The sequence below is a fragment of the Mirounga leonina genome, unplaced genomic scaffold, assembly GCF_011800145.1.
Source record: "Mirounga leonina isolate KUSES-001 unplaced genomic scaffold, KU_Mleo_1.0 Mir_168, whole genome shotgun sequence".
Classification (NCBI taxonomy): domain Eukaryota; kingdom Metazoa; phylum Chordata; class Mammalia; order Carnivora; family Phocidae; genus Mirounga; species Mirounga leonina.
The window spans coordinates 58,113,871-58,138,857 of NW_023270426.1; the positions used below are offsets into that span (position 1 = coordinate 58,113,871).

Sequence of the window (24,987 nt, forward strand, 5' to 3'; positions counted from 1 at the left end):
GGCAAAAGAAAAGATTCTGGTGGTTCTCTAATCCCTGACTTCTGTCCTAATACCGGCAAGTTAGTTAGCGAGGCTAAATCTACCATTTTGTAATATGCAACAGCAATTCTTCCCCAGACCCACTACTGATAGCTCTGGGAAGAGAAGAGGCTCTGACATCCCATGGGAGTTGACCAAACATTCTTTTAGTTCACCACCTGTGATTCTTGGTGTAGAGTAGTGCTTTTATCCCTAGGGCAAATATTCAAGATTACCAAAAACAAAACAATTCAAGTACCTAGACTAGGTAAAAAGTAAAGTTATCTGACATATAAAGTCATGGATAGATTAAAATGTTCGCAGGAAAAAGTGAACTCCAGAACTGTCCTTTATCACTCATCTTACATACATGTACCCTCAAAAACATTACAAAATCAACTTATGATAGATATGATTACATTGCTATATTTGAAATATAATAAACAAGAATTCCTCTTTCTTTAGGTATTATGAAAATTTCCTACAACAATCATTTAATACAACTCTAGAAAGAAAATTTATTTAGCAATTAATCAAGATGATGTGACAACAGAGCCAATGAGTTCTAAGTAAATTATTTTCTTGCTAAATGTGCAAAGTGTTTGCAAAGAAGCTTCTTAATTTATATTGCTTGCATTGTCCATGTGACAATGTATCAGTTTCATAATCAGAAAATTTTCGGACAGAAATTATGCCTTAAAATGTATTTCACAAATTTTCTTTATGCAGAAATCTAAGAACTAGTTTTCCTATATAAATACGTACAATTAATGCTTAATTTGTATAAGTGACCACTCATTAATATAGCTTCTGTATTTTCAGTTTTAGTTCAAGTGAATTATAATTTTGATTAAAAAATATTTAATTCTCCTGAACTCTGAACTGCTTTTCATATCAAAAATTGTTTAGAAAATCTAAAATTAGCACTTAGGTTCATTTTTAAATCTTCAATTCTGGGACATATTTAAATATCATGATCTGTATACATAAAGTAAATGTGTCCATTATCTATCTGCATGTGCATATATTTATGCAGTATGTACTTAACAACACATACATACCTAAAAGTTCAAATTGTGCTAGTGAATGAATGCAAGTTTCCATTGCTCAGATGTTGTTAATTGTATAAAACCAGAGAAATTGTTTTCTATGGAGACAATTGAATTTTTATTTAGAATGGTTGATAGTAGTAGAGATACCCTAATAAATAAAAATTAAGTTCAGAAATATTTACCTACCATGCTTTTAGAATGATGTGAATATCTTCAAAAGAAAAATGTCACAGTATTTTGAGATTATACAGTTTAATGTGTCTCTATACAGAATAAGAATTATTCGATAGTTTAAATGCTTTTGGTCTAATTTGATGATGTCAAAGACTTAAGGAAACTAGTATTATCTTTCAAGTCAAATAACTGGTATTTATGATGCTAAATAGTATATCACAATATTTTTAAAATAAAGCTTGATTAGAGTAGGGAAGTAGGTTTGGTTTTAGTATAAGGTATGTATGTAATGATTATGAAGTAAATTTGATAATTGAAAATTTGTTTTTTTGTAAAAAATCTGTCTTATTTTAAACCTTCCTATAAAAATCTATCCTTAAATTTAAATACAATACATTTTGTTCATCATTAAAGAGGTTTATGAACTTTAACAATTTTATTTTTAATAAAGAGTAAATATTTGGTCAAAAATATGTTTAGAAGAAAGCTTTTGGTCTATGAATATTATAAAAGTTTCTTAGAAATCTCTTAAAGACTGAGTACAATAAAACTAGGGCAATGCATATATTCTCAGTTACTCTTAAAAAAAACCTGTAAAAGTGACTATAGTGGCATGTTCTGACACATTCTTTTCATAAACCGAACCCTGTTAGTGACAGCGGAACAGATTGTGTGCATCTGCTGGGAATGAGCCAGATGACAGTGGAAAAACGCACATGGATACCTTGGCACAGCAAATAAAAAACGGAGAAAAAAAGACCTGGAAGAGAAAGTGCTCAACTTTAATTGAAATATTCTTTCCAACATGATGAACTTCATCCAACCACCTCTTGTAGCTTGTCAATTTTACATATAAGAATGTGTTTTTAAAGGGTCCTTTGTAAGTTAGAGCTGTTTTGTCCTTTTTTTTTAGCACCAAATATTGACTCAGGTTTTAGATTATTTCTTCAAATTATGGCACATGTAATAGGTATTAGGGTAGAAAAAGAGGCCAAACCACTCTACCACAGTTTGGTACAAGAATGTTAAACTTCTAAAAATCCTGTCAGGTTGAAGTCAAATTTTAAATATCTAGGTTAAGTTTTGAATTATGTGGGTATTACACTGCCAAGTACTAGAGATGCCACAATCCAAATTTCTGCAAATGTGACTATTGTAAATGCTGCTTACACTCACTAGTGCTACAATATTTTATTTTATGCTGATCAACCACAGTATTGTTTAAACAGTTGGCTCAATGGCACTAGAGGTCCATCCATAAAAACAAATGTGCTTCTATAAATCATATCAGGAAGTTCTCTTGGATGCTCTGATTACAATGAAAATTTATTCTATACAGTATACAATGCAAATTTTAAACTGGAGACAAAGTTGTTTAATAGATTAGTAGTCTGACTGAAGCAGCTGCAGTCAAAAAAAATCTGGTGATTAACAGCCATTTTCCAGTAATCATAACCCTGGAAAGGGCTACTAAGCAGGGGGAGGGGGTTGCAGATGGGAATAATTCTCTAAACCCATGTGCCTTAGAGGGCTCCATCATCTTCATGCAGACTTATTATTATTATTATTATTTTTAAATTAAAGCTTTTAGAGGCATCCTTGATTGCAGTGTTGGGAGCTGTCCATGCTGTTTTACCATAGGGAAGTCCACTCTGCAAGTATTCCTTGCACTGAGCACTCTTTAGCCCTACATTAAAACAGGGCTAGAAAAGAAAGCTGAAATGCAAGGTGCACACTAGAGGGGCATTATTCAAGAGTGTGAGAATAATTCCAAGTGGATGCAACTCCACAGGCTGTCTAAACTGGACAGGCCTCATTGACATTATCAGTCATCCAAAATATGAATTTCTTCGAAAAATTAAGTGAATGTAAAAGCTGAACAAAAAAGTGGTGAACAGCCTCTGAGACCAGAAATAGTCCCATTTCATCAACATCCAACCCAAATTTGTTTAATTGTGTTATCAGAAAGTGTAATTCTCAGGTAAAATTCTGCATTTTCTGTACTACTTAATATTTCTTCTCACATGTAGAAAAATACTCAAGATAAGTTCATTTGTTCATCCTCTCACAGTTGATAAACTGTAATTAAAATAAATAATCTCTTAAATCTGGAAAAAAAAGCACGATAGGAATGTCATTTACTTATTTTTTAACTATTTGAATAAAAAATGCATTTTATCTTTACAAATAAATACAGTTCATTAATTTATTCAGCGAATATCTCTAGAATATCTATTATAGGCAAGAGTGACTGTGAAGGAATAGAAAGACGAGTAAAATGATCCTCACTCTTCATTAATTAATTCTGTCTCCATATGCAATCAAAATTGGGTAATAAAAAATAAGATAATAAAAAAACAGAGAATACTAATGTATCCCTTAAAAGTGGATAATACTAATGCAAAAAACCCTAAAAAACCCATGACAAAAAAAAAAAAACCCCAAACTTTAGAATTCTTGGTGAGGCTGTCTTTACAGTTAAAAACCACCTAATAACTCTATGTACATCAAACTCTTCCTCCAAACTGAACTTTTATCAAAACTAAGCCATGATCTATCTGGAATTCAGAACTTTCAATAAATGACTTTTAAAACTCATAGATGAGGGGCACCTGGGTGGCTCAGTTGGTTAAGCACCTGCCTTCGGCTCAGGTCATGATCCCAGTGTCCTGGGATCAAGTCCTGTGTTGGGCTCCCTGCTCAGCGGGGAGCCTGCTTCTCCCTCTCCCTCTGCTGCCCGCCCCCCGCTTGTGCTCTCTTGCTCTCTCTGTAAATAAATAAAATCTTAAAAAAAAAAAACCAACAACCTCATAGATGAATTGTTTTTCTTTGGTCCCAAAAATAATATATTTAACAACATCTGATCTATGAAAGATTTTGAGTTTCTTGGAGAAAAAACTATATTGTTCCTTAGTAGTCATTAGCATTGACCTAACAGAATCAGAATTAGATTTGCCTTGAAAGTAACCCAATTTTAATGGTATGAAAGTATTATCGACAAAAAAGTTCAAAATAATTATCCCATCAAGCATTTCCAAGTGATCATCATTGGGAGGAAGATAAAATGATTAAAATATCGTGTAGTGCTATGATAATTTACTAATTACTAACCACTTACATTGTGCTTTTATATGTATCATCCTGTTTAATTCTTACAACTCTAAAAGGTGGGTGGTATTATCATCCCCATTTTACAGATGCTGCAACTGAGGTTTTCTGGTGGTTAAATAACCTTCCTAAAGCCATAAGCCAATAAATGGGAGGCTGGATTTTGAACCCACTTTGGTCTTTGCTCTTAACCACTACTCTCTATACCTTAAGGGCTTGTTTCTCTAAGAGCACACGTATGTATATTTAAACAATGATATTAATATGGTACTGAGTTTTCAAACTTTTTATGTTTGCAAATCAAGAGAACTGATTTTCTCTTTCTCTTGCATTCATCTCAATCTCTCATGCTTTCTGTCTCTCACTCTCTCTGCTCTCCTCCACTTAGCACCCCCCTCCCTTATGCACACACTCACATCTTGGAGTTTTGGCCCAACACTTCACAAACATCATGAAAACCATAATTTGGTTCAACAAGTCCGATAACTATACCACCTCCTGAGACTACACAACGCTGTGCATTTTTGCTGTGGCTATGCCATCCACTGACTCTAAAGCTGTTGGCGGTTCCTTACAAAGGTATCATCCTGTAGCCTTAGCTGTTTCAACATCAGTGTTTAGAGATCTTTCATGACACAGCATTGGGCTTGATGAACCACATCAATCTTTCAAGTGTAAGGAGACATTCTACAATCTCATGTGCAGTCAAATCCAGTTGAAAGTATACTTGTTTTATCACAATACCAAATGTTTTGAAGCAAGACCGGAACTCAGGAGAGAACCCAAAAACAAAAAAACTGAGGGGAAAAAGGGATGAAGTCAATTCTTTAAGTTTTGAAGCTATAAAATGAGAGAAGGAAAAAAAATCACATAGAGCTCACACTAACTCAAGAAAGATCGAACAGTCCTAAAAGGGACAATGACCATTCATTTCAACCAAAGGGCCATAGGAAAATAAGCAATGGGACTGAGTATCTTACCTGGCCCTTTAGAAATCTATTAATGTCATCGTAGGAATTTCTTTTTGGTTTATGCAAGGGGAGAAAAACTCAAATGTGAAAGAAAAGAAAAAAGTAGCCAAATTTTTTTCCTTAACCTATAACCTATACAAGACTCTGAGACATCTTCGGACAAATACTAGAAATGATTGAATGGATAAACTTTTTTTTTTTTTAAATAGCTAGGTCGTTAGTCTTCACTTAGTTAAGAAAAATAATCCTAATGGAATTAGGACTGGATTTATACCTTTTTAACATTTGAACTGTTGCAGAAGAAGGGTGAAAAAACCTACTTTCTCAACCATAGAACCTTTACTTCAAGGCCACCCAAAACTTAATGAGGCTCTTCAAATGTGAATGGGAATCAGGCACCTTAAAAAAGTACTTGGTAATTTATTGGTCATTTAAAATTTTAAAAATTTTTGCCCAGAGAATTACCTACTACAGAAATCTCCAAGAGATTCATGTTTTAATCAGGTATAGTTTTATAATTTGAATAGCAAAATGATCCATTTTCTATTTAAAATATCTTATTCAGTACACATATTAAACAATTGAACTTTACAATGTGTCTAACAATATTTATCAAGTGGTGATGATTCAAATTATCCTACAGTTCGGGATAATCCCAAGAAGATAAAGAAGTCTCATACCATATCCTAAATGAAAGCATAATTTTAAAGGTTGAAACTGGATTTTTAAATAGAATGTCTAATTTTGTAAGAAATAAATGTCAGAAAATTACAGAGTCCTATGTAAATTACTATATGCAAAAAAAAAAAAAAGTTTAACATATTTTCTCCTTGCTAAGGAGCCTTGAAAGTGTGCCAGGTATAGGGCCTTTGCTCATAACACCTTTGGCAAGAATAGGTCATTGTGATCATGTTGTTATGAGCTACCTTTTACATTTTAAGATAATTTCTTGATACTTTTTTAGGAAACACTTGCAGCCACAGAAAAATAGTTGCTAGATATTTAAACATAATTAAAATGATCTCTTATCTATTTTAAAGAGAAATAAAATTAAATTACATGTAACTGTTGGTCTACTTAAGACTCCCACTTCATACATTTCTACAAGAGGAAGCTAGTTTTAGAGAGGTGTTCTGGCAATAATTTGTCTACTTTACACAAATGAGAATTCTGCTACTAACTGAAAGGAGCCATGACTGCTAAAAATTATTTTTTAATGAGATATTTAAAAATCACATTGGTATCGGTTGAAAATGTAACTGGTAATTAAAGACTGTTATAACAAATTTTTCATTTTACAAGGAGAACTATGAGTTTTCAGACTAAAGTTTCAAATGCAAAGAATACTAATGAAAATATTTAGAAGTTGATTTATTTTGTATGGTAATAAGCACATAACTTACATTGTACTTTTCAAATGAAGAACATAAACCAAATCTGAAAACTAAAACCCACATTTTCTCTCTTTGTACTCTGTATTTTGACCTAGTAATCGTTAAAACTGGGAGTGTTTATCAATAAAAATTACTGTAGTGTCACATATTGTGGTAGAACATTGCTATTTCCCGAGATAAGTACAAAAAAACCACTCCACATTAATTTGCATCACAAAATGACCTAACATATCTGGAATATAATGCACAGGCCTTATTGAAAAGAAACCATTATATTTTTCTCTGCAAAACAAAAAAATACAGATATCTGACTAGGTCTGCGTGTGCTGGAAGAGGGGGTTGGGAAGAGGTCTCATTTTCTATCTTACACCTATTGTTTTATGCATTCTACACTGCTATATGGGAAGAGAAAGGAAACATACTGAATCCACTTTGCAGTTAACGTCTTAGTGATTTAAGAGGCAGAATTTTTAAGTTAAAGAGGGGAAACATTCTGCTTTTCCTTTCCCAAAGCCATTGCCCAGGAAGAAGGCCCTCTGCTCCTTAGCCTACGCAAGGGGAAAAAAGGACATTATTTCGGGCTGAAATCACTCCGAGACAGAAGAGGGGAAGTTTATGATGTGGCACTGTGCACTGTATCTGGTCTGCAGCCAGGAAGTTTTCATTTTGTCGCTCTGCAGCCAGTACCTGCCCTGCATATTCAGAAATAAAAATACACCCGAGCTCTACCTCAGAAACTGTGGATGTTACAAAGAATTAAAAGAGTTTATTTTTCTTTCTTTATCCTGAGTGTAATTACTGTTTTTAAAAAGAATGAGCTGAAACTATAGTAACTGGAGGGTTTTTTTTTTTTTAAACTCCTCAAACTACCTTCCCACAAAACCATTTAAGTTAAATGGTACATTTACAGACTCACCTACATGAAGGATATAACTTAAAACATCTGCTTAGACATGTACATTCTGATTGGATATAAAGAACGTGGCAAAATAATTGAAAAATACAGGGCCATTATTTTCTTAAAATGTGTGTTGTTCTCTGTGTGTGTGTGTTCATTCATTAAAGAGATTTTTGACTGCAATTAGGTAGTCGGTCCTATAAAGGCTTCCTTGTGTGACCATGGTTTCTAAAAATAAAATGCTCCAGTGAATATTTCTGCTAAATAATCACATCTTCAAAATTACTTTAAAGAAATCCCAATGCCTCATGTTACATTAAGCAATAATACCAGCCTTCCATACTAAGCCTTGGTTGCACATCTTATGCATGGTCAACAATTAATTAGGAGGTTTAAAGAAGTCATGTTTACTCTATTAAATAGTAGACTAATTTTCTTGTCTGTCCCCACTTATTTACATTAGTAAATCTACTTTCTAATTTTGCAAATAAATAAGCATATCTAAGCCAAAGCTGCCTATCTTCGCGGTTCGAAGAAAGATGCATTCTCTTGCTATCATTCTAACTTGCTGAAAACACAGATGTGTGAAAAAAAGAGCTGGTTGTAGCTATTTTAAAAAACACTTCTCATTCTATCAAAGGACCATATCCATCGCTTTTTAAATCCTGTATGCTAGAGACCCATAGTATCTGAGAACAATTTTTATGAATTCTTCACGTGTATCTTATCTATGAAAACAAGGTACAAGAGGAAAACCAGTCCATGCTCAGGATGCTCTTTGGAAAAAATAGGTTCTCACCAGGGATCAGTTTCTCCAGTCTCTAAAAACAAGTTTAAGGTACCTCATTTAAATCATTACAAGAAAATCTGCACTGTCATTCTACATGAATCGCAACCACTTGCAGGATGAACAACATTGCTCCATTCATTTAAAATTTACAGCATTAAGAATTAATAAAGTCTCTATAACATCTGCATTATTAAAGAGTAATGATTCCTGTAGAAATCTGCCTGTAATAGGTTTACTGTTTTTATCGCTTATAATGTCACCAATTTTCTTTATAATGTCCTCAAAAGATTCTCTTCATATGTACTTTGAACTTTATTTACACTGGCTATATTTAAAAAATAAATACATAGATTTAACTTGGGTAATATAATGACAATGTACAAAAAGTACACTATGGTGATGACAAATGAATGTTACTGGTATTATCACCTGACCAATACATGAATTTATATAACGGGTATAATTTCCATACTCAATAGTAACATTACTTTTCTTTTTGCAGTTAATGTTAAAATAGTATCAAAGAAATAAGAGAGAATACTATATTGCATAATCTTTTTTATAATCTTATTTTTTACAACGGTCTTCTTTGTTACAGAATTTTAATTATTTTTCTTGCACAGACAAAAACAACTAACATAAGAACACTGATGATATCTACTTATTCTTGAAAGAGAGAGGTAGGGAATGAGTTCTTCTAGCTCCCATTATTTCTTTATGCCTCAATATATCTGTGCAATAGTTACTATTGAATTCTTGTTTTGAGCAAAATTAATTCTAGTGCACTTTACAGAAGTTATTCAATATTAAAATTACAAACTTTCATAGACTTTTTTCAGCATTCAGTGTGAGAAAGGTTATCAATAAGAACTGCTTTAAAAAAAAAAACCTAACAGTTTCTTTGCTAACTATAGCAGACCATTAGAAATTATTTTCTTTCTCATGCTGTTATTCACTTACACACTGCATATTTGCTTCAATTCTCCAAGGGAAGAAATCTGGCTCTTGTGGGAAAAGTCCACCCCTTTCTACATGTTTGCTTCCTTAAATGAAAGGAACACACCCCCTTACATTCTTTGAAATGTGTCCAACATGCACAGAATTGTAATAGCACTCTATTATTGACCAAATTAGAAAATCTTAAATGAGAATCAAATATTGTTAAAATGTTATGTGTTTTGAATCAGGAGAACTAAATGACACACACATAGGTAATAGAAATGAACTATGTTCACTCTAGTATCTACATTTGGATGCTGAGACCACTTGTAAGTGTCAGTGGAAGAAATCTGTCACTATTTTTGTGCACATGTATGTTGTATAACAACTCAAGAAGAGACCCACAAATGCTACAGGTTTTTGAGTGTATCCCTTGAATTTTAGACCCATTAGGGGAATGCCTCCTTCCTTTCATAAATATTTTAAAGAAAAAATATTCAGAAGTTAAAGTATCCATCTAAATAAGTACAATCTGAAAGCTGTTAGAAATCATAGAAGGGCAGAAGTATTGAAAGTCTACGCTCATGACACTAATGACAGAAAACTCACACCAAAGTTGATATCCACTAACTTCTACCTCATTAAGACAATCTGCTGATCATGAGAAGTTGTGTTCTAACAAGTCTTCCTTCTATGATGTAGAATAATACACTCGCTAGGCACGTTTTTTTTTTGTTATTTTCTAATAAAGTGATATACTCCGTATTTGTGGGAAATCTGTGCATTTATCTTTAATTTTATTTTTCTAAACTCTTTTTCTTTATTCCATTTCACATAGAAATGTGCAAGTATAAAGACACAAAGTAGGCAAATTTTTATATATTTTAAAATATTTTAATGTTTAAATAAGATGGTTAGTCCCCTTGCAGTATGTTCATCAGGCAGTCCCCGACAAACTCAGCTATACAGTTTCCAGGCCTACAAAATGGAAGCTCTACTATTCCGCCTATGTCTTTTCACTTAGAATAAGAGTGAATATAAACAGTGAATATATAAACTGGAACTCAAGGTAATAAACTTATTAAAACTTAGTAAGATATTGTTATGGCCAAAGAAAAGCTGCAAGTGTGTGCCACAAATCCACTCAGATGAAACATCTCATTCAATAGAATTTCTTATCTTATAATAATGCACAGAAAATTAAACACATAAATATTAATTTTATGTATCACAGAAAATGTAGGCAATGAAAATGCAATGTTTACATTTATGGGTGACTCATTAGTGTTTTATTGTGTGAAACACTAGGAGGCATCAGTTGGGTAAAAAAGGACTTCAATTTTTAAAGAAGCAAGAAATTACTGTAGAGTGGATGTGTAAGAAGTTGGGGTTTTCAAAATGTTATTATGTAAACCAAAACTTGATTCTCTGAAATAAACTCTCAAAACATCATATTTTGTTGTAAAGAATAATCTGTACATCACATTCATGAAATACATATAATTTGACCAATAAACACCTATCAAGATATATTTCAAATGTATGGATTCATAACTATGTAATTACACATTTTTATGAAGAATGTATTTGGGAACAGAATAACATAATGGCTATTGACTACTATGCATTTTCTGCTCAGTTATTCAATATCATGAGTGTATGTTTTATTTCTGGCAAATTTTGTTTTGTGCTCTCTAGAACGCCTCTGAAAATGCCTACTGCATTTAAACCTTATGATAACTGCTTCAGATAAGCAGCCAGAACTTGATGTCTGTTCATAAAGAAGTGATGGAACTTAAAAATTTAAGCAATGAAGGTATATATATAAAGGACATGTTTTCTCTTTCTTCACTACTGAAAGCCTGTTACTTGAAAACTGAGTTTTCTATTGTTTGAATGGCTCTTCATAATGATGAAGCAACAGGGTTGTGGTATACTTATCTAGCAATCATTTGAAATTGGAGTGTCTTGCTATTCCTCAACAATCAGCTTTTATCTTTGACCTATCAAAATAACATGTGAACTGCGTAATCCGCCTTTTGTAAGGTGCACAGACTCTGTTGTTGCTCCTGGTTTTGTGAATCGCCTCTGTAATCTGGTTTGATTTCCTAAAGATGACAGATCTCGGTGAACAGTCAGGCTTTACTGAGTGCAGGGCAGTCCACGCGCCCATGAGATTAAGGTACAGTGCTGAGGTCGGGGATCTTAATCACCTATCCTTCCACATGCAGCACGCAGAATGAACATCAGTGATTAAATCTTTTCATTGTGTCCAGGCAATCACTATATTCATAAAACGAATATGTGCATTTTTATAAATTTTAGATATTAATCTGCCTGGTGTGATCTAAGGATGTGCTTTTGAAAAAAAGTATAACTTTAGTAATAATCTCTCTAAAGTCCATTCTGTAACCCTTAATTGCATAGGAAATTCTCCCATGTTGTTTTGAATCATGTCCCTGAAGCCAGGGTTCTCTGTTTAAGAACTATTTTTTTGTTGTTGTTATTATGAGCATAAGTGTTGCTGCACAGTTATTTCCCCATTTTTGTCACTTTCTGAGATTTCATAGACTGAAGATATACCGCATTTAGTGTTGGGAAATAAAACCACAAAACATAATACAATAAACAGAAGAAAGTTTTGAAATATAATGTTAACATATGCCAAGGAGTTATTTAGCTCAGCTTTTTATAAAAGAAATTTAATACAATAAATCATTTATTAGAAAGATATGCTTGTAGTGCTATTCAATTTATTTACTCGGTGTAAAAGTGAGGGCTAAGGAAGAAATACATAGAAATCTGAAAAATATAAAACATGATGCCTTTTCAGTATTCAATTTTGAATCAATAGACAGTCCTTTTCACTATTGGAATAAACCATTTCCACCAAATTTTGAAAACCGAGTATGTTTCTAAAGAATAAAAGACACAAGGTGCAGTAAAGTCCTTGTTATTTAAATTTCATGTATTTAATGTTATACGTTTCTATTTTGAAAAGTTAATAATATATGTGACTGCATACTTTTAAAGTATGAACAGCTCAGAAAAGGTGGAAAACTGACTTTTTAATATAAAGTGTTCATTGTTATTTAAACCTAAGAAACAAATTAATATTTAATAAAAGTTAGGTCTTTAATATTGTCTTTGACATGCATACACAGCAATCAGAATGTAAATAGCGTAATTAATGAGTGAAGGAAAATACTGTCTTTTGTAAGAAGTCTGGAAAATATGTCACAAATACTCCAAAGCTTTGTGAATTGCATTAGCAAATAACAGTAAATTTTTATAAAGTTTAGTAAAACTTGAAGCAAAGATAACTGCCAATTATTGTCTCCTTAACATGACTAGGGAATCATATTTTAAACATTGAGTTTAAAGTGTGCTTTGATGAAAACTTTTAGAATTGAGTTTGTAGTCTACTATATAGCCAAATGTACTTTCCAACAAATAGATTGAGATTTTTGATTTTAGAGATTTTTTTTCCTCTTGAGATGGGATATTAGCTAGGCATATCTCATTTTACCTGTCAAGTTCTGAATCCACTTGCTTTAGAACTACTTCTTTTAACTTAAGAATTTTATGCATACATGGGGAGACAAAATATGGTTCATTAACTGCATTATATTTAAGTGAAACTGATGGAAAAACAAAAATAATGCTTGGGCCAGATTGGTACATACTGAGCATTTTCAAAGACTAGCCAAAACTGGTATTTAAAAAATGAAGTAAGATGTTTTAGTTTCAAATTGGAGAATTGGAGATTGTTAATCTATTTAAAGCTAAACTTAGTATGCAATACAGAGGTTAAACGGGGTTCACAGGTGGTCACATTTCCATGTCCTTCCAAGTCTCCAGGGATTGGAGTTATTATACTCTGCATAAACATCTTTACTCTGCAACCACAATTCCACTGCAAGGTGCCAGTGAATAAGAGGCTGGTCACTTTTTTTGACTGGTATAATGAGGTGGCTGGAGTTCCCTTTATAGCACTTAGTAAATATATGCAGTCACTAACCATTTCACAAGACAGTGACTATTAGAGTTAGTATCAGATTCACAATGGTAGAATGCACTTTGTGTCAAAGCAATTCTCCACTGAGGACCAGTTAAAGAACTGGCAGAGAGCCTGATTCTACCTATTATACTGTCAGCATTTACATATAAAGGTATTTTATGCAAAAGACACACATCCCTACACTGTGAAGAAAAGAGCTTTTTCCAAAAAATGATAACTACTGGACCTAGAATAGTCGGAAATGTTTCAGGTATAAAATTTCCTTTAAGAATTAATAGCCTTATTCTGGGAAGAAGATAACATTAGTATTAAATTTAAATCCTCACATAATATGTAATAATACAATAAACAGTGTGCTGTGTCTATATATATACTGCCTTTGTGCCAAACTTTATCACTGAGTTTGGTAACTTTCATCCAAAGTCCAAACAGAAGGCAATTAAAGTGACTTAACCTTGTTTCTTTTTAAATAGCTATGTATTTGACTTGACCTGAACAACAACGCATATACTGAACCCCAGCACGAATTGTGAAATGTAGACTACCATGGTCAGGATATTATTTTTTGTCCACACCAACTGAGAAGCCTTCTATCAAGCCAGCATTTTGGTAAGGGAAGGAGATGCACAAAGGTATACTCTGACAGACAGCCATGCTTTAGCTCAAACTAATCCCAAGAATTAGTGGCTCAGAAGCATAACCCAAAGCAAATCAGAGTCTTCGGGGGGGACTCACAGGAGCATCTTTGCACAGCCGCTAAATCTTGAGGCATGTACTTCAAGGTCACAGAACATTCTGTGAAATATTAAAATCCACCAGGCTCCACACACTCCACCATATCAAACATGCTAATGACGTGAACTAACTTCATGAAACTTTAAACACACTGGTATGACAAGAACGAGTCAGGAGTGATTTCAGTAACTGATGGCAAACAGATAAGACTATCTAAAAAGTTACTTTTAGCAACAGACCAGGAAATCATGGAATCTTAAAAAAAAAAAAAAAAGAATGCACAACAAACCTCAACTTCAGCCTTCAAAAAGGCACAGGAATAGACCCAGTGCGATGGAATATACTGATGCAGATTTCAGAGACAATACCCAGGCTATTTCTATTTCCTCGAGAAATGTCAGAGGTACTTACATGAAGAAGACCCGATCAGATTAGTCCTTGGGATATTTTCCTTTCTTAAGAGAGAGAGAGAGAGAGAGAGAAAAAAAAAAATAACAATAATCTTTACTTCGTCCAGCCTTGAAGTGTTTTTCCACCTGATTCAAACATGCAGCCACGGCGACCCACACAGAACCTTCAAAGTCAATCCAATAGCAGCCTGAAGATGTCTGGGTGTACGCGTGTGCTCAAGTGTCTGTGACTGCGAGCAGAACGAGCAGAGAGCTGGAGACGAAGTGTGTGCGCGCGCGGGGAGAGCGCGCGCGGGGGAGGCGCGCTCGGGGCCGCGCATTCGCGCTCGCCGAGGCCGCTCGGAAGAGGAGGAGGAGGAGGAAGAGGAGGAGGAAAAGAAGGAGGAAGAGGAGGAGGAGGAGGAGGAGGAGAAAGTAGCTCTCAGCAGCCGGCCAGATTAAAAGTAACCAGACTCGTCCAGAAAACTGCGTCCAGGAAGGAAGTGACAGAAGACGAATGGGAAAAGGAGAGCCGCTCGCAGCCTTTGAAACATCGCGTAAAAAAGGCGGGGGGGCGGGGGGGGCGGGGGCAGTGGTGGAAGGATATTGGGAGGGGAGGCGGGGGTGGCAGGGCAAATGGAGCAGACGGGCTTGGGGTTCTAAGCGGCACGTCCAAAGAAGTGCCTCTTGCCTTCTTTTTTCCCTTTATTTTGTCCTTGCCCTTGCCTTTGCCTCTGCCTCGCGCTGCCTTTTCCTCTCCGTCTCTCTCTCCCTCACAATCCCAAACCGTTGACTCTCTCCTCGCGAGCTAGAGAAATCATCAGTTTCACTCTCGCAAAAGGGGGGCGGGACTAGACCTCGGAGCATTTTAATAAAACAAACATACAGCAGTTCCCTCCTCACCCCTCCAGTCTCAACTAGATTGATAAATTACTCCACTACACTACTTTAATTATGTATATGGTATGCAGAATAAATCACTGAACATCAGTACCTCAATCAAGCACTTTTAAATGATAATTGCATCTTGGTGAATCAATCTTTCCATTCCTGACATTTTGCTAATTTTAGTTTTACGGTGGGGTAATGGCACATGCCATACGCAAACCTAATGACAATTCTTTATTGCACGAAATGAAGACAACATCGCGAGCGGCGGCTCCCTGCTCTCCCCACGCTGCAGCTGAGAACGCTCGGAGAACCATCTCCGGCAGCAGCGCGCTCGCTCCCCGGGGACTCTGCGAGCCAGCCAGCAGAAAAGTCCTTCCAAAGTCGGGCTCTTTCCTCTGACCAATAGGAGCGCGACCCTAATAGTTGCTCTTGTGACTTTTCCCCCCGTTTGGAGACGCGTTAACCACTTCTTTCTTCCACCCGTCCGAGCGCTCCTCTGTTACTCACGCGTAAAAGCCACCGTCCAGGATGTCTGCAGCACTCGATTCCAGCGCGCTTTTCCTGCACGCCCAGAATACGCGGTTTTCGGCCCAGAAAGGCTGGAGGGCCAGAAAGAGTGCCGAAATATTTCTTATGTGTTAGTAATGTACAAAGTAATAAAATACCAGTTCCTGAAATCTCGACTTCATCGCGGGGCCATGAACTTTCTAATCAGTTTGGAAATATTTACCGAGGCGGCAGCTTCCTTGGAGATTTCCCCCTCCCTCCTCCTACTTCTATCTCTTCCACACCTTACTGGATTTTATCCAGAGCATTAACATGTAAACCAAACCTATTTCCCAAATGCATTAGGCTTCCCTATCCGATAGCTGATGACTTCACTTATCCTGAAGAGTTTCAGCTGCACAGGAAGCAGAAATAGGGACTGATAAGGAAGATACTTATGTTAAGATTTAAGCCCAGTAAACACTTGACCTGACCAGAAAAAAAAAAAAAAAGATAGGTTAATATTCAAGATTTAGGAAAGGCTACTAGGGGTTGGGCACCTTCCCTCTCTAGCCAATTACACCACACCCAATAAAGCCAAAGATAAAATACACCAACTAGTACACAAACCATGAAAAGACAAGATTGTATGCCAGTGGAACTATAGATCATATAAAATGTTTAAACCAAATTAAAAATTTTTAATATCGTGAAAGGAAGAAGGGAAAATACATTCGGGAAATAAAAACTTTGAACGTACAGGAGTAGACAATAGAAGTATACTGAAATATCTAGCTAATTAAAGATATTTCCTCACTTTAAAAAATTCCTTTCAGCACTATGTGTTTAACCCAATGACTAGTTGCATTTCCTGTGAAGTTCTGCACCATGCCTCTAGACTATTTTAATGTATGATTCAAAAAGCCTCCTGCTTCATTGTAGCGGCTATTTGATGTGAGTAGCTTTTCTCAGAAGAGTGGGCTCAACATTTAGGTGTCTGCCCCAAGGCTTCACTTGAAAGGAGAAGGTTGATTTTCCAGGCAAGCACAACCAGATCTGAACAATCTTCAGGCTTCTGGCTCATCACCATTGTGACTATCAGCACAGCTAAGATGAAGCAAATGCCATCTGAAATAGTATTATTTCTTGCAGATTAGTATCTACAATATATTTGTTTGCCTGTTTGCTTTTCATCTGGTGAGTTTGCTACTACCATGAATTCATTTTAATAATATGGCAGAGATAGTCTATATCAGGTTTTCATTTAAGGTACAACTTCTAAAAAAAGAATCCAAAAATTTAAAGGTGCACAGTCATTTTGAATACTAAGATATGTCTATACATGGTGGTAAAATGAAATTATTTTAATTTTTTCTAGATTCACAAATGCCTTGACAAAACAAAACAATTGTAGGAACAAATGTTTATTGCCATAGTGCCTGATATTAACGTAATGAATTGTAAAAGCCTATTTTACATGAGCAAATAAACATAGTCAATACATGACTTTCAACCATACTATTTTTGATGGATTATAGATTATTTCTATTTACCACAGTACACTTCAGTTTTAGATGGTTTTCCTTCAAAAATAAATTATTTTACCTTTTAACATCTTAAAGCATTATTTAATAATAAACATTATAACAAACCCATAATTATCAATGATAGTACAAGCATTCAAAAATATGTATAACCCCACACTGTGGATAATTTGGAAATAATTTGGGTCTGGAATGTATCACGGTTGGCCTTTTAAAATATAAAATATTCCCCTCAGCAGATTTAGCTTCTTAATTATGTGTGACCTAAGTTAATATTAGCATTAGTTTTCTTCCCATGAGCCTTTATAGTTGAAGCAGAACAGAAGAGTTTGTGCAAAAATATACAATAGAAAGTCACTGAGATTTAAAATTATTCATTGGTAATTCAAAAAGTGGTTAATACAAAATGTGCTTTGTATTCTTCAAATACTCTGGATTTTTTTTTTTTTTTTTTTTTTTACCGAAATTATCCTGATCTTTACCACCTAATGGTACTCGGCTATATCATAATGTTTTTTGGTGTAGGGAGGAGCTTGTACTAGGTGTTAGTAGGCCTATATTTTCTGGTTCAAGACTTGTGCCTAACTAATGAGTATGTCTTTTCAGGGCTTCAGTTTGCTTATTAATTAAGTGAGTTACGTGAATTCTCCGATCTATTCCAGTTCTATGACTGGAAAGTAGAAGATTCTTAAACTCTTTAAGCCAGTTGGACACTAGTGGCCTATCATGTTAAATAAAAGGTGACAAATCAGTTAAGAGAAAATGATGTCTGGGATTGACATACTATTTAAATAAACTTTTTTCCCCCAATCACCAAATATTTTCTTTACTAAATAATTGTCATAAATGCTTTATTATGTATGTAAATATATATTTACTTATCCCCCCCCAAAAAAAGAATTGTTTAGCAATATATTTAAAGTGCCACAGAAGTTACAGAGAGCATATTCCTTAGGACTTGAATCTAAGGAAAGCTAATTTCTAATTTCTGTTCAAGGTTGTGTACCATCTTACTCCACCCTCCTCTCTTTACTACTTCCCTACATTAAATCAGCAGTCTACTAAAACCCTGTTCACTGGGTATGCCTGCTTTTAAGCTTGGCCCACGCTGGGTGTAGCTCTTGAAGTGAGCTTTAAAAAATTATTTTAAAGTAAGCTGGGGCGGTTGCCACAGCAACCCACCCTAAGATGAAGAGAGGCTATAGATTAATCTACCCCTCAAGATTATTCAACTGTATAGTATTTGTTCTTCAGCCAGAATACTTTCAACACAAACATAATTGAACGTAGAAGTTCAGAAAAATATAGAAAGTAGTAAGATACAAATTCCAGTAGCATTAAAAATGTTGTATCTTTTTATAGTTACAGTAGAGATGACATACATTAACTTACCCTGAAATGGATTAATTGTAAAAGAGACTTGCAAAGGTAGGCCCTGAAAAGTGACCCATGAGCTTTAAGCAAAATGGCATGGTATTGCTTATAATATAAAGTATATAATGGTTGCATCACACTTTATCACTTTTATGTGTCTACATTATAGATACCTAATGACAAGGAGTTTGGCAGTTTTACCTTTATGAATTAGCTTGGTGGTAAATGATATAACAAATGTTAAGCACTCACCACATACACATACAGTCATTTGCCTTCCATTCTTTACTTCATCTCTTCATAGAAGTTACTTCACAGTTTTCAACTCTTCTTTGGCACCTTAAAATGTGTAAGTACAACAAGGTACACAGTTAAAAACATTTTTTTTTTTTTAAAGAAAGCTGATATTAAAGTACATTCAAATAAATTTATTTCTAAAACTTCTAATCTGAAGTAACATCAGTATTAATTCTGATTTTAAAACGAATGTATGCTAAATACAAAATAATTAAAATGATCATTAATTGTGAAAATACTTATAGCCTTTAAAATAAATAGTGCCAAATATCTAAATTTCAAAAATTCTTTAGGTACAGCTTTAGCCTATGCACAGTATACACCATATGGACTGCTTGTGATTGAGAATCTGCAATATGCAAAGGATTTGTTATTCCAAGCCAAGGTTTAATCATATCCTTTATCTCATATCTAAAGAGCCTATATTTATCTTTATTTTTTGTACCTTTAATTTTGTATCTGATTAAGAATTACAAAGGAGAAAGTCAAATCTACCATATCCCAAGCTAACAAAATTTGTCAAGTAGGGATAATGAAGCTGCAACTGAAGTTGCTGAAAGGGCTTATTGTGTATGTTGCCTAAAGGCCAGTTATAAAAACTTCGGGATTAGTGGTGTGGATTCAGTACCCTTTATGAATTCTATTACCAATAATACCTTATGCTTCCCAGCAGCGTTTAACTATACTGAGCACAGACAAATGCTCCTGTGTTCTAATCTCTGTTTGAAACTAGCTTTCTATGACTCCAAGCACACAAATGAACTTTTCCCTGGCTTCAAAATGAGTCTACTCCTCCCAACCGTGAGACATATCAGACCATGATGGTTCCATTGACCCATTTGTATTAGCAAGAAGGCTTTTCATAGTGAAGACTCATTAAGATTTATAAAGCCTCTATATTTGGGTTGACATTCTTAAGATTTATTTTTATTTTTAAATTGCTTCAGGCAAGGAGAAATGAATTCTGGCCACTTTTATTTTAGGGGTGTTAGCTGAGAGTCTTTTAGGCTCAGGCCCACAGTGAGTGAGTTTAAACTTAGTGACTGGTAGTGAGTATCTGTTGACCTGGTGAATACCCTTTCTCCCAGCTCTGCTTGGTTTTACAGTCTGCTAAGTGTGAATCATAATACACATCTCCCAGGGCCTTTTCACCTTACAGAAATGCAATCTTCATGGAATAATGTCTGAAAGATATGCTAAGGCTTTTAACAATGCCACTACAAATTATGATACATTTCTTCCTTTTCCTGGATGAGTATGCCCAAATAAGGCTAGATCAGTAATTTCCTTGCAAATGTGTGGCTGATTAAAAGTATCCATATGCATGGCTAAATTTAATGGACTTTACCTTCACTTACAAAATCGTTAAATGTTCACTGGAACATTCATTCCATCCCATTTCTCGAAATATCACAGAAACCTTCAATTCAAAGAATGGGTTGTCACACTTCCCCTTTTAACTGTTTTTTTCTAGAAACCTCTCTATGTGTGTGCCCTTTAATTTTTAAAGATCTTTACCCGGGATCGGGGTTGGGGGTGGGGGTTAAAAATCTCGTCCTGCGTTTGGGTGCCCCCTTCTTTGTCTGGGAAGCCGAGGGCTGGAATTCAGTTCGGACGGCCTCTTAAAGACCCAGACAGGGGACGCCTCTGGTTTCAGCAGCTTACTCCGCTGAGTTATTGATTGCAGGCTGCAACAATCGCTCCGGGTGATTTGTGTGGAAAGTGAATCCGCGCTGGCTGGGCGTTCACAGAGGCGCAACAGCCGCAACGCCATCCAATTATTGCCGGTCGTCCCCTCCAACACCGCTCTCCACCTATGTACTCCTTTCTCTGCCCGTCTCCGCTTCCCCCCACCCACTTTCCTCAGAGCGGACCGACCTACCTATTCCTTCTCAGCCCGTCTCCGCTTCCCCCCACCCACTTTCCTCAGAGCGGTCGGAGCCGAGGGGGCGGGGGCTCCCTCCCGGGAGCGTTTCTAGAGCTCGGAGGCAGCTAGTAGGGGGTGAGTGCGCCACGTGCGTGCGCCACGGGCGAGGAGGAGGCGGGCTCGGGGCCCCCCGGGGGCCTGTGGGCCCGGGCGCGCCGAGGGTGGGGGCGGGCTGTCTTGGCGGGGAGTGGGCCGGCTTGGGTCTTGAGGGGGATGTCCCGGCTCGGGGGCGAGGGGGAAGCGGCTGGTGGTTTGGCGAAGGGGCCGCGTGCTGGGCTGTGGAGAATGGGAGGAGGGCGCAACGGTGGTGGGTGGGCCCTGGAAACGCTCGGTGGCGGTGGCGGGGAGTTGCCCTGCTCGTCTGGTTTGGGCATCCGGGGGATATTTCCCCGAGGCTGGCGAACGACGACCCCAGAGGGCTGGGGATGAGTTCCGAGCGAGGCGCCCAGGGAACCCAGCTACGCGCGGGGCACAAAGCGCTGGCACGCGGTCGGCGTCCGGCGGCCCTGGCAGCCGCCCGGGCTCTGAGCGGTTTGCGCGCCTGGGGGAGAAAGAGTGGCGGGCGCAGGTCCGGCCGCCGCCCCTGTCCCGCCAGTCAGCCCTGTTTTTCACCTGACAAGCCAATAGGAAGGGACGCGGTCCTGGAGCTGGATTTTACAGCCCAATCTCTCAGGGTCCACACGATTATTTAAAAAACTAACAGCCAACTTCTGGGTCTGGTAGTTAAGCTGCCTCGGTGGATAGGTGCGCGTCTTGGCTAGGGAGAGGCCACAAGCTACACGACAAATGGGAGACGAGGGAGAAAAGACACAACCCCCCCCAAACTTCCTTTCCCTTTCCATCCCCTTTATTTGCTGGCACGTGAGAACAGTACCGGGGTCTCTTGCAAAAATGCCACCACGAAATGCAAATGCCTGGGCTGTTCTTTGATCTGTCTGTGGAGCTGTACCAAGGGCCCCAAGAGTGGTGGAAAGATCAATGCTCCAAAGACATTGTAAGGTACTCGGCTGAAATAAATCAAAGGTGTAGAGTGTTTCTGTTGTCGTGCCCTTGAAGCTATAAGCTGCCACCAATATGGTAGCCGCTAGCCGCCTGTGGCTTTTTAAGTTTAAGCTTATTAGAATTACATAAAATTCAAAATTCAGTTCCCCAGTTATACGGGCCACATTTCAAGTGCTCAATAGCCACAGGCGGCTAGTGGCTACCTTATTTGACTGCGAGATGTTGAACATTGCCATCATTGCATAAAGTTCTATTGGAATGTGCTGCTCTAGAGTTTTAAATGAATGCTGGTTAAAAAAAAGAAAGAAAGAATCTGCTTTATGATACCAGCCAAATTTTAGGACACTCTTGGCATTTGCATTTCCTGGCACTAGTGTGGAAAGTTTTAAAGTCAGAATTTCTGTATCTTCTTGCTGAAAGAGGTCTTAGGGAACATTTAACACAAGCACCTAATTTTTTTACAGGGAAGGCAAGTGGGGCCCAGAGAAATTAACAGATGCACCCCTAAATCATGCCATAAATTTAGAAAGAAGTTAAGGTCACCAGGCAGGGTCTATTTACTGCACTTTGTGCCAGACCAGGGCACCTTGCCTGGGGTTGACTAGGTAAATTAACCCTACAGAAAGGTGACCTGACAGAAGATTTTTGACCAGGAGTACCCTTTTACAAGAGAAAATACTTCTAAGCATTCTTCTAGGAAGAAATTCTAGTAAAGAGTAAGGTGTGTAGGAAAATAACACTGTCTCCCAAACTAAAAATGTATTATTGGTAGCTTCATAGATTCATATCATGTCTTCTTAGAGAGAGTGGTTGGGATAACATTGTTCTTATTTATACTTAAAAAAATCTGAGGAAATGGAATTATCCTTCTAAAATAAGAGCTTGAAAAGCACTCTTAAGGTCAGGGAAGAAAAATGTTATATAAGGTGAGAATTGTTAGTAAAGCATAATCTTTTCCAAATTCGATACAGATACTATTAGGTACAAGTTATGGAACCTCCCTTTGCCTCAGTTTCCTCATCTGTAAAATGTGGAACATAAAGTGCTACTCTTAAAACTTTGTTATGGGGATTAAATGAGCCACCCAACATAAAGCACAGGGCTGGGAAATGGTAAACTGTAGTAAAAGACATTCTTATTCTTCTGCAAAGAATTTCTACTTCTACACCATTAAGTTCCATATTCACCCATAGAGGGGCTGACACAGCAGAAAAAGTTGGAGAAGTAGATTGTCAGAGGGATGGGAATTGGTTCAGGATGAGAACTGTTTGTGAGTTTTATTTTTAAGAGGTAGTGATCTCTTTAATCCTAAAATTCCCTGACCGAATGGATGTAGGTTGTCTTATTTCCCTTTCACAGGCATGGCGTATCTAGTGTACTTCCAGACTTTCATTTTGTCTTAATTTATTATTTTTTTGTCTTGAGGGATGCTTCTTTATACTTGTTAGCTGCTTGGTTGTTGAAAAGGCACTGGAAACTCCAAGTCCATCCTCTTTCACCCTGGTTGACCTTTGGAATGCTGTTGTCAGCCAAGAAGACATTGATATCTTCAGTCTCCTGCTAGCCTGAATTCTTTAGGGCAGAGCCTACTCAGATTATCTCCTGATGTCATTCCAAATGTCTGATGGCCATCTATGGCAACGGGGCTGGGCCAAGGCCTGCCGGGAAGGGGGAGCCCATGGAATGCCTAATGGAGCATTCTGTTCAAGAGGGACCTAGACATTGTTCTCTGTTGGATGCATGATCAACATTACAACTATGTCTAGGGGACTGTGTTTTGCTTCTTGCAAAATAGAAGCCATAGACATTTTGCATTTTTGGTTTTAATAAAGTCCCACTTGGGATGTGTGTTCTATTGATTTCAGTTCGTGTAAATATGTATTATAGGAAGAAATGGACTCAAAGTGTTAACAAACAATTTATATCTGGTATTCCTATTCCTGCTATCTCTCCTCATTAAGAACACCAAAATAAGACAAATCTAGAAAGGAGAGAATAAAGCCACCACAGTGCAAAATGTACCTTGTTTTCTTTATCTCTCTAGGTAATTTTCCAATTATGGTATTTTACTTAGTTGAGAATTTACAAAATTACTTCTAAATATTTTATTTATGACCTAAAATTATAAACCAAGGAAAATAATACAAATTTTATTTTTTCAGGAAGGCAAGATCATGCATCGATTTATATGTTTCCCATACACACTAAATCTGAAAACAAGGAGATAAGTAATTATATCCATATTCTAATTTACCAGGAAAAGAGAGAATTGATTTTCATTGCTTGGGATGAAGTTTCTCTAAATTGTTTTGGAATATGGTGAGAATTAAAAGTAAAATATAGTAAAACTCTTAAATTTAAATCAGGCACTAAAACTGCTTTGATTTATCATTATATACTAGTTCACTGAGTCAAAGACCCAAACCAAGGAAGTCTGATTTTCTATAAGTGATTTTTTTTTTTTACTAACTTTGTAGTTAGATATTTCTATGTGAATAATATTCATATATATAATACAAAGATATTTGTAGTATATGTGCAAAAATAATACTACCTTATTAGAATGAGAGTTGAAATAAATAAATTTTAAAGTGCATAATATTTAATAGCCACTCACTATTTGTTAGTCTTGTGTTAACTGCTTTAATTAATTTAATTGTATCAACTGCTTTATAAACTTTTTTTCTTTTTATCCAAACTACAACCTTTCAGACAGGAACTACAATTCTCTTCATTTTACAGATTTTAAAAACTAAAGCTTAGAGAGGTGACATTACTTGACCAGGGTCTATTAGCCCCTAGGTGCCAGACAAAAGACATGAAGCTAGGTTTGTTTGTTTCTGGTGATGCCCTTAGATATGATGCTGCATTGCTTCCTTAGACTCATAACCTTTGCTCACTTATAGGGATGATGAGATCAGGAGGTGATGTAATCAATATTTCCCCCCCACCAGAAAATATTTTAGAAATACATGTC

At 36.4% G+C, this 24,987-nt stretch overlaps 1 protein-coding gene and 1 long non-coding RNA gene across 16 annotated transcripts in view; one reads left to right on the top strand and one right to left on the bottom strand.

The window, feature by feature from the left end:
* Positions 1 to 24,987, bottom strand: part of MEF2C (myocyte enhancer factor 2C) — a 172,686-nt gene that overhangs the window by 137,758 nt on the left and 9,941 nt on the right. For 5 of the 15 annotated variants that reach the window (XM_035014816.1, XM_035014833.1, XM_035014838.1 and 2 more), the window contains exon 2: positions 19,037 to 19,123. The gene's annotated coding sequence lies outside the window, so the exon portion shown is untranslated. The other 10 variants (XM_035014819.1, XM_035014820.1, XM_035014834.1 and 7 more) reach the window with 7 other exon arrangements.
* Positions 14,914 to 16,362, top strand: LOC118016983. Its single transcript, XR_004681001.1, has 2 exons — positions 14,914 to 15,046; positions 15,630 to 16,362. It is a non-coding gene; the product is annotated as an uncharacterized LOC118016983 (long non-coding RNA).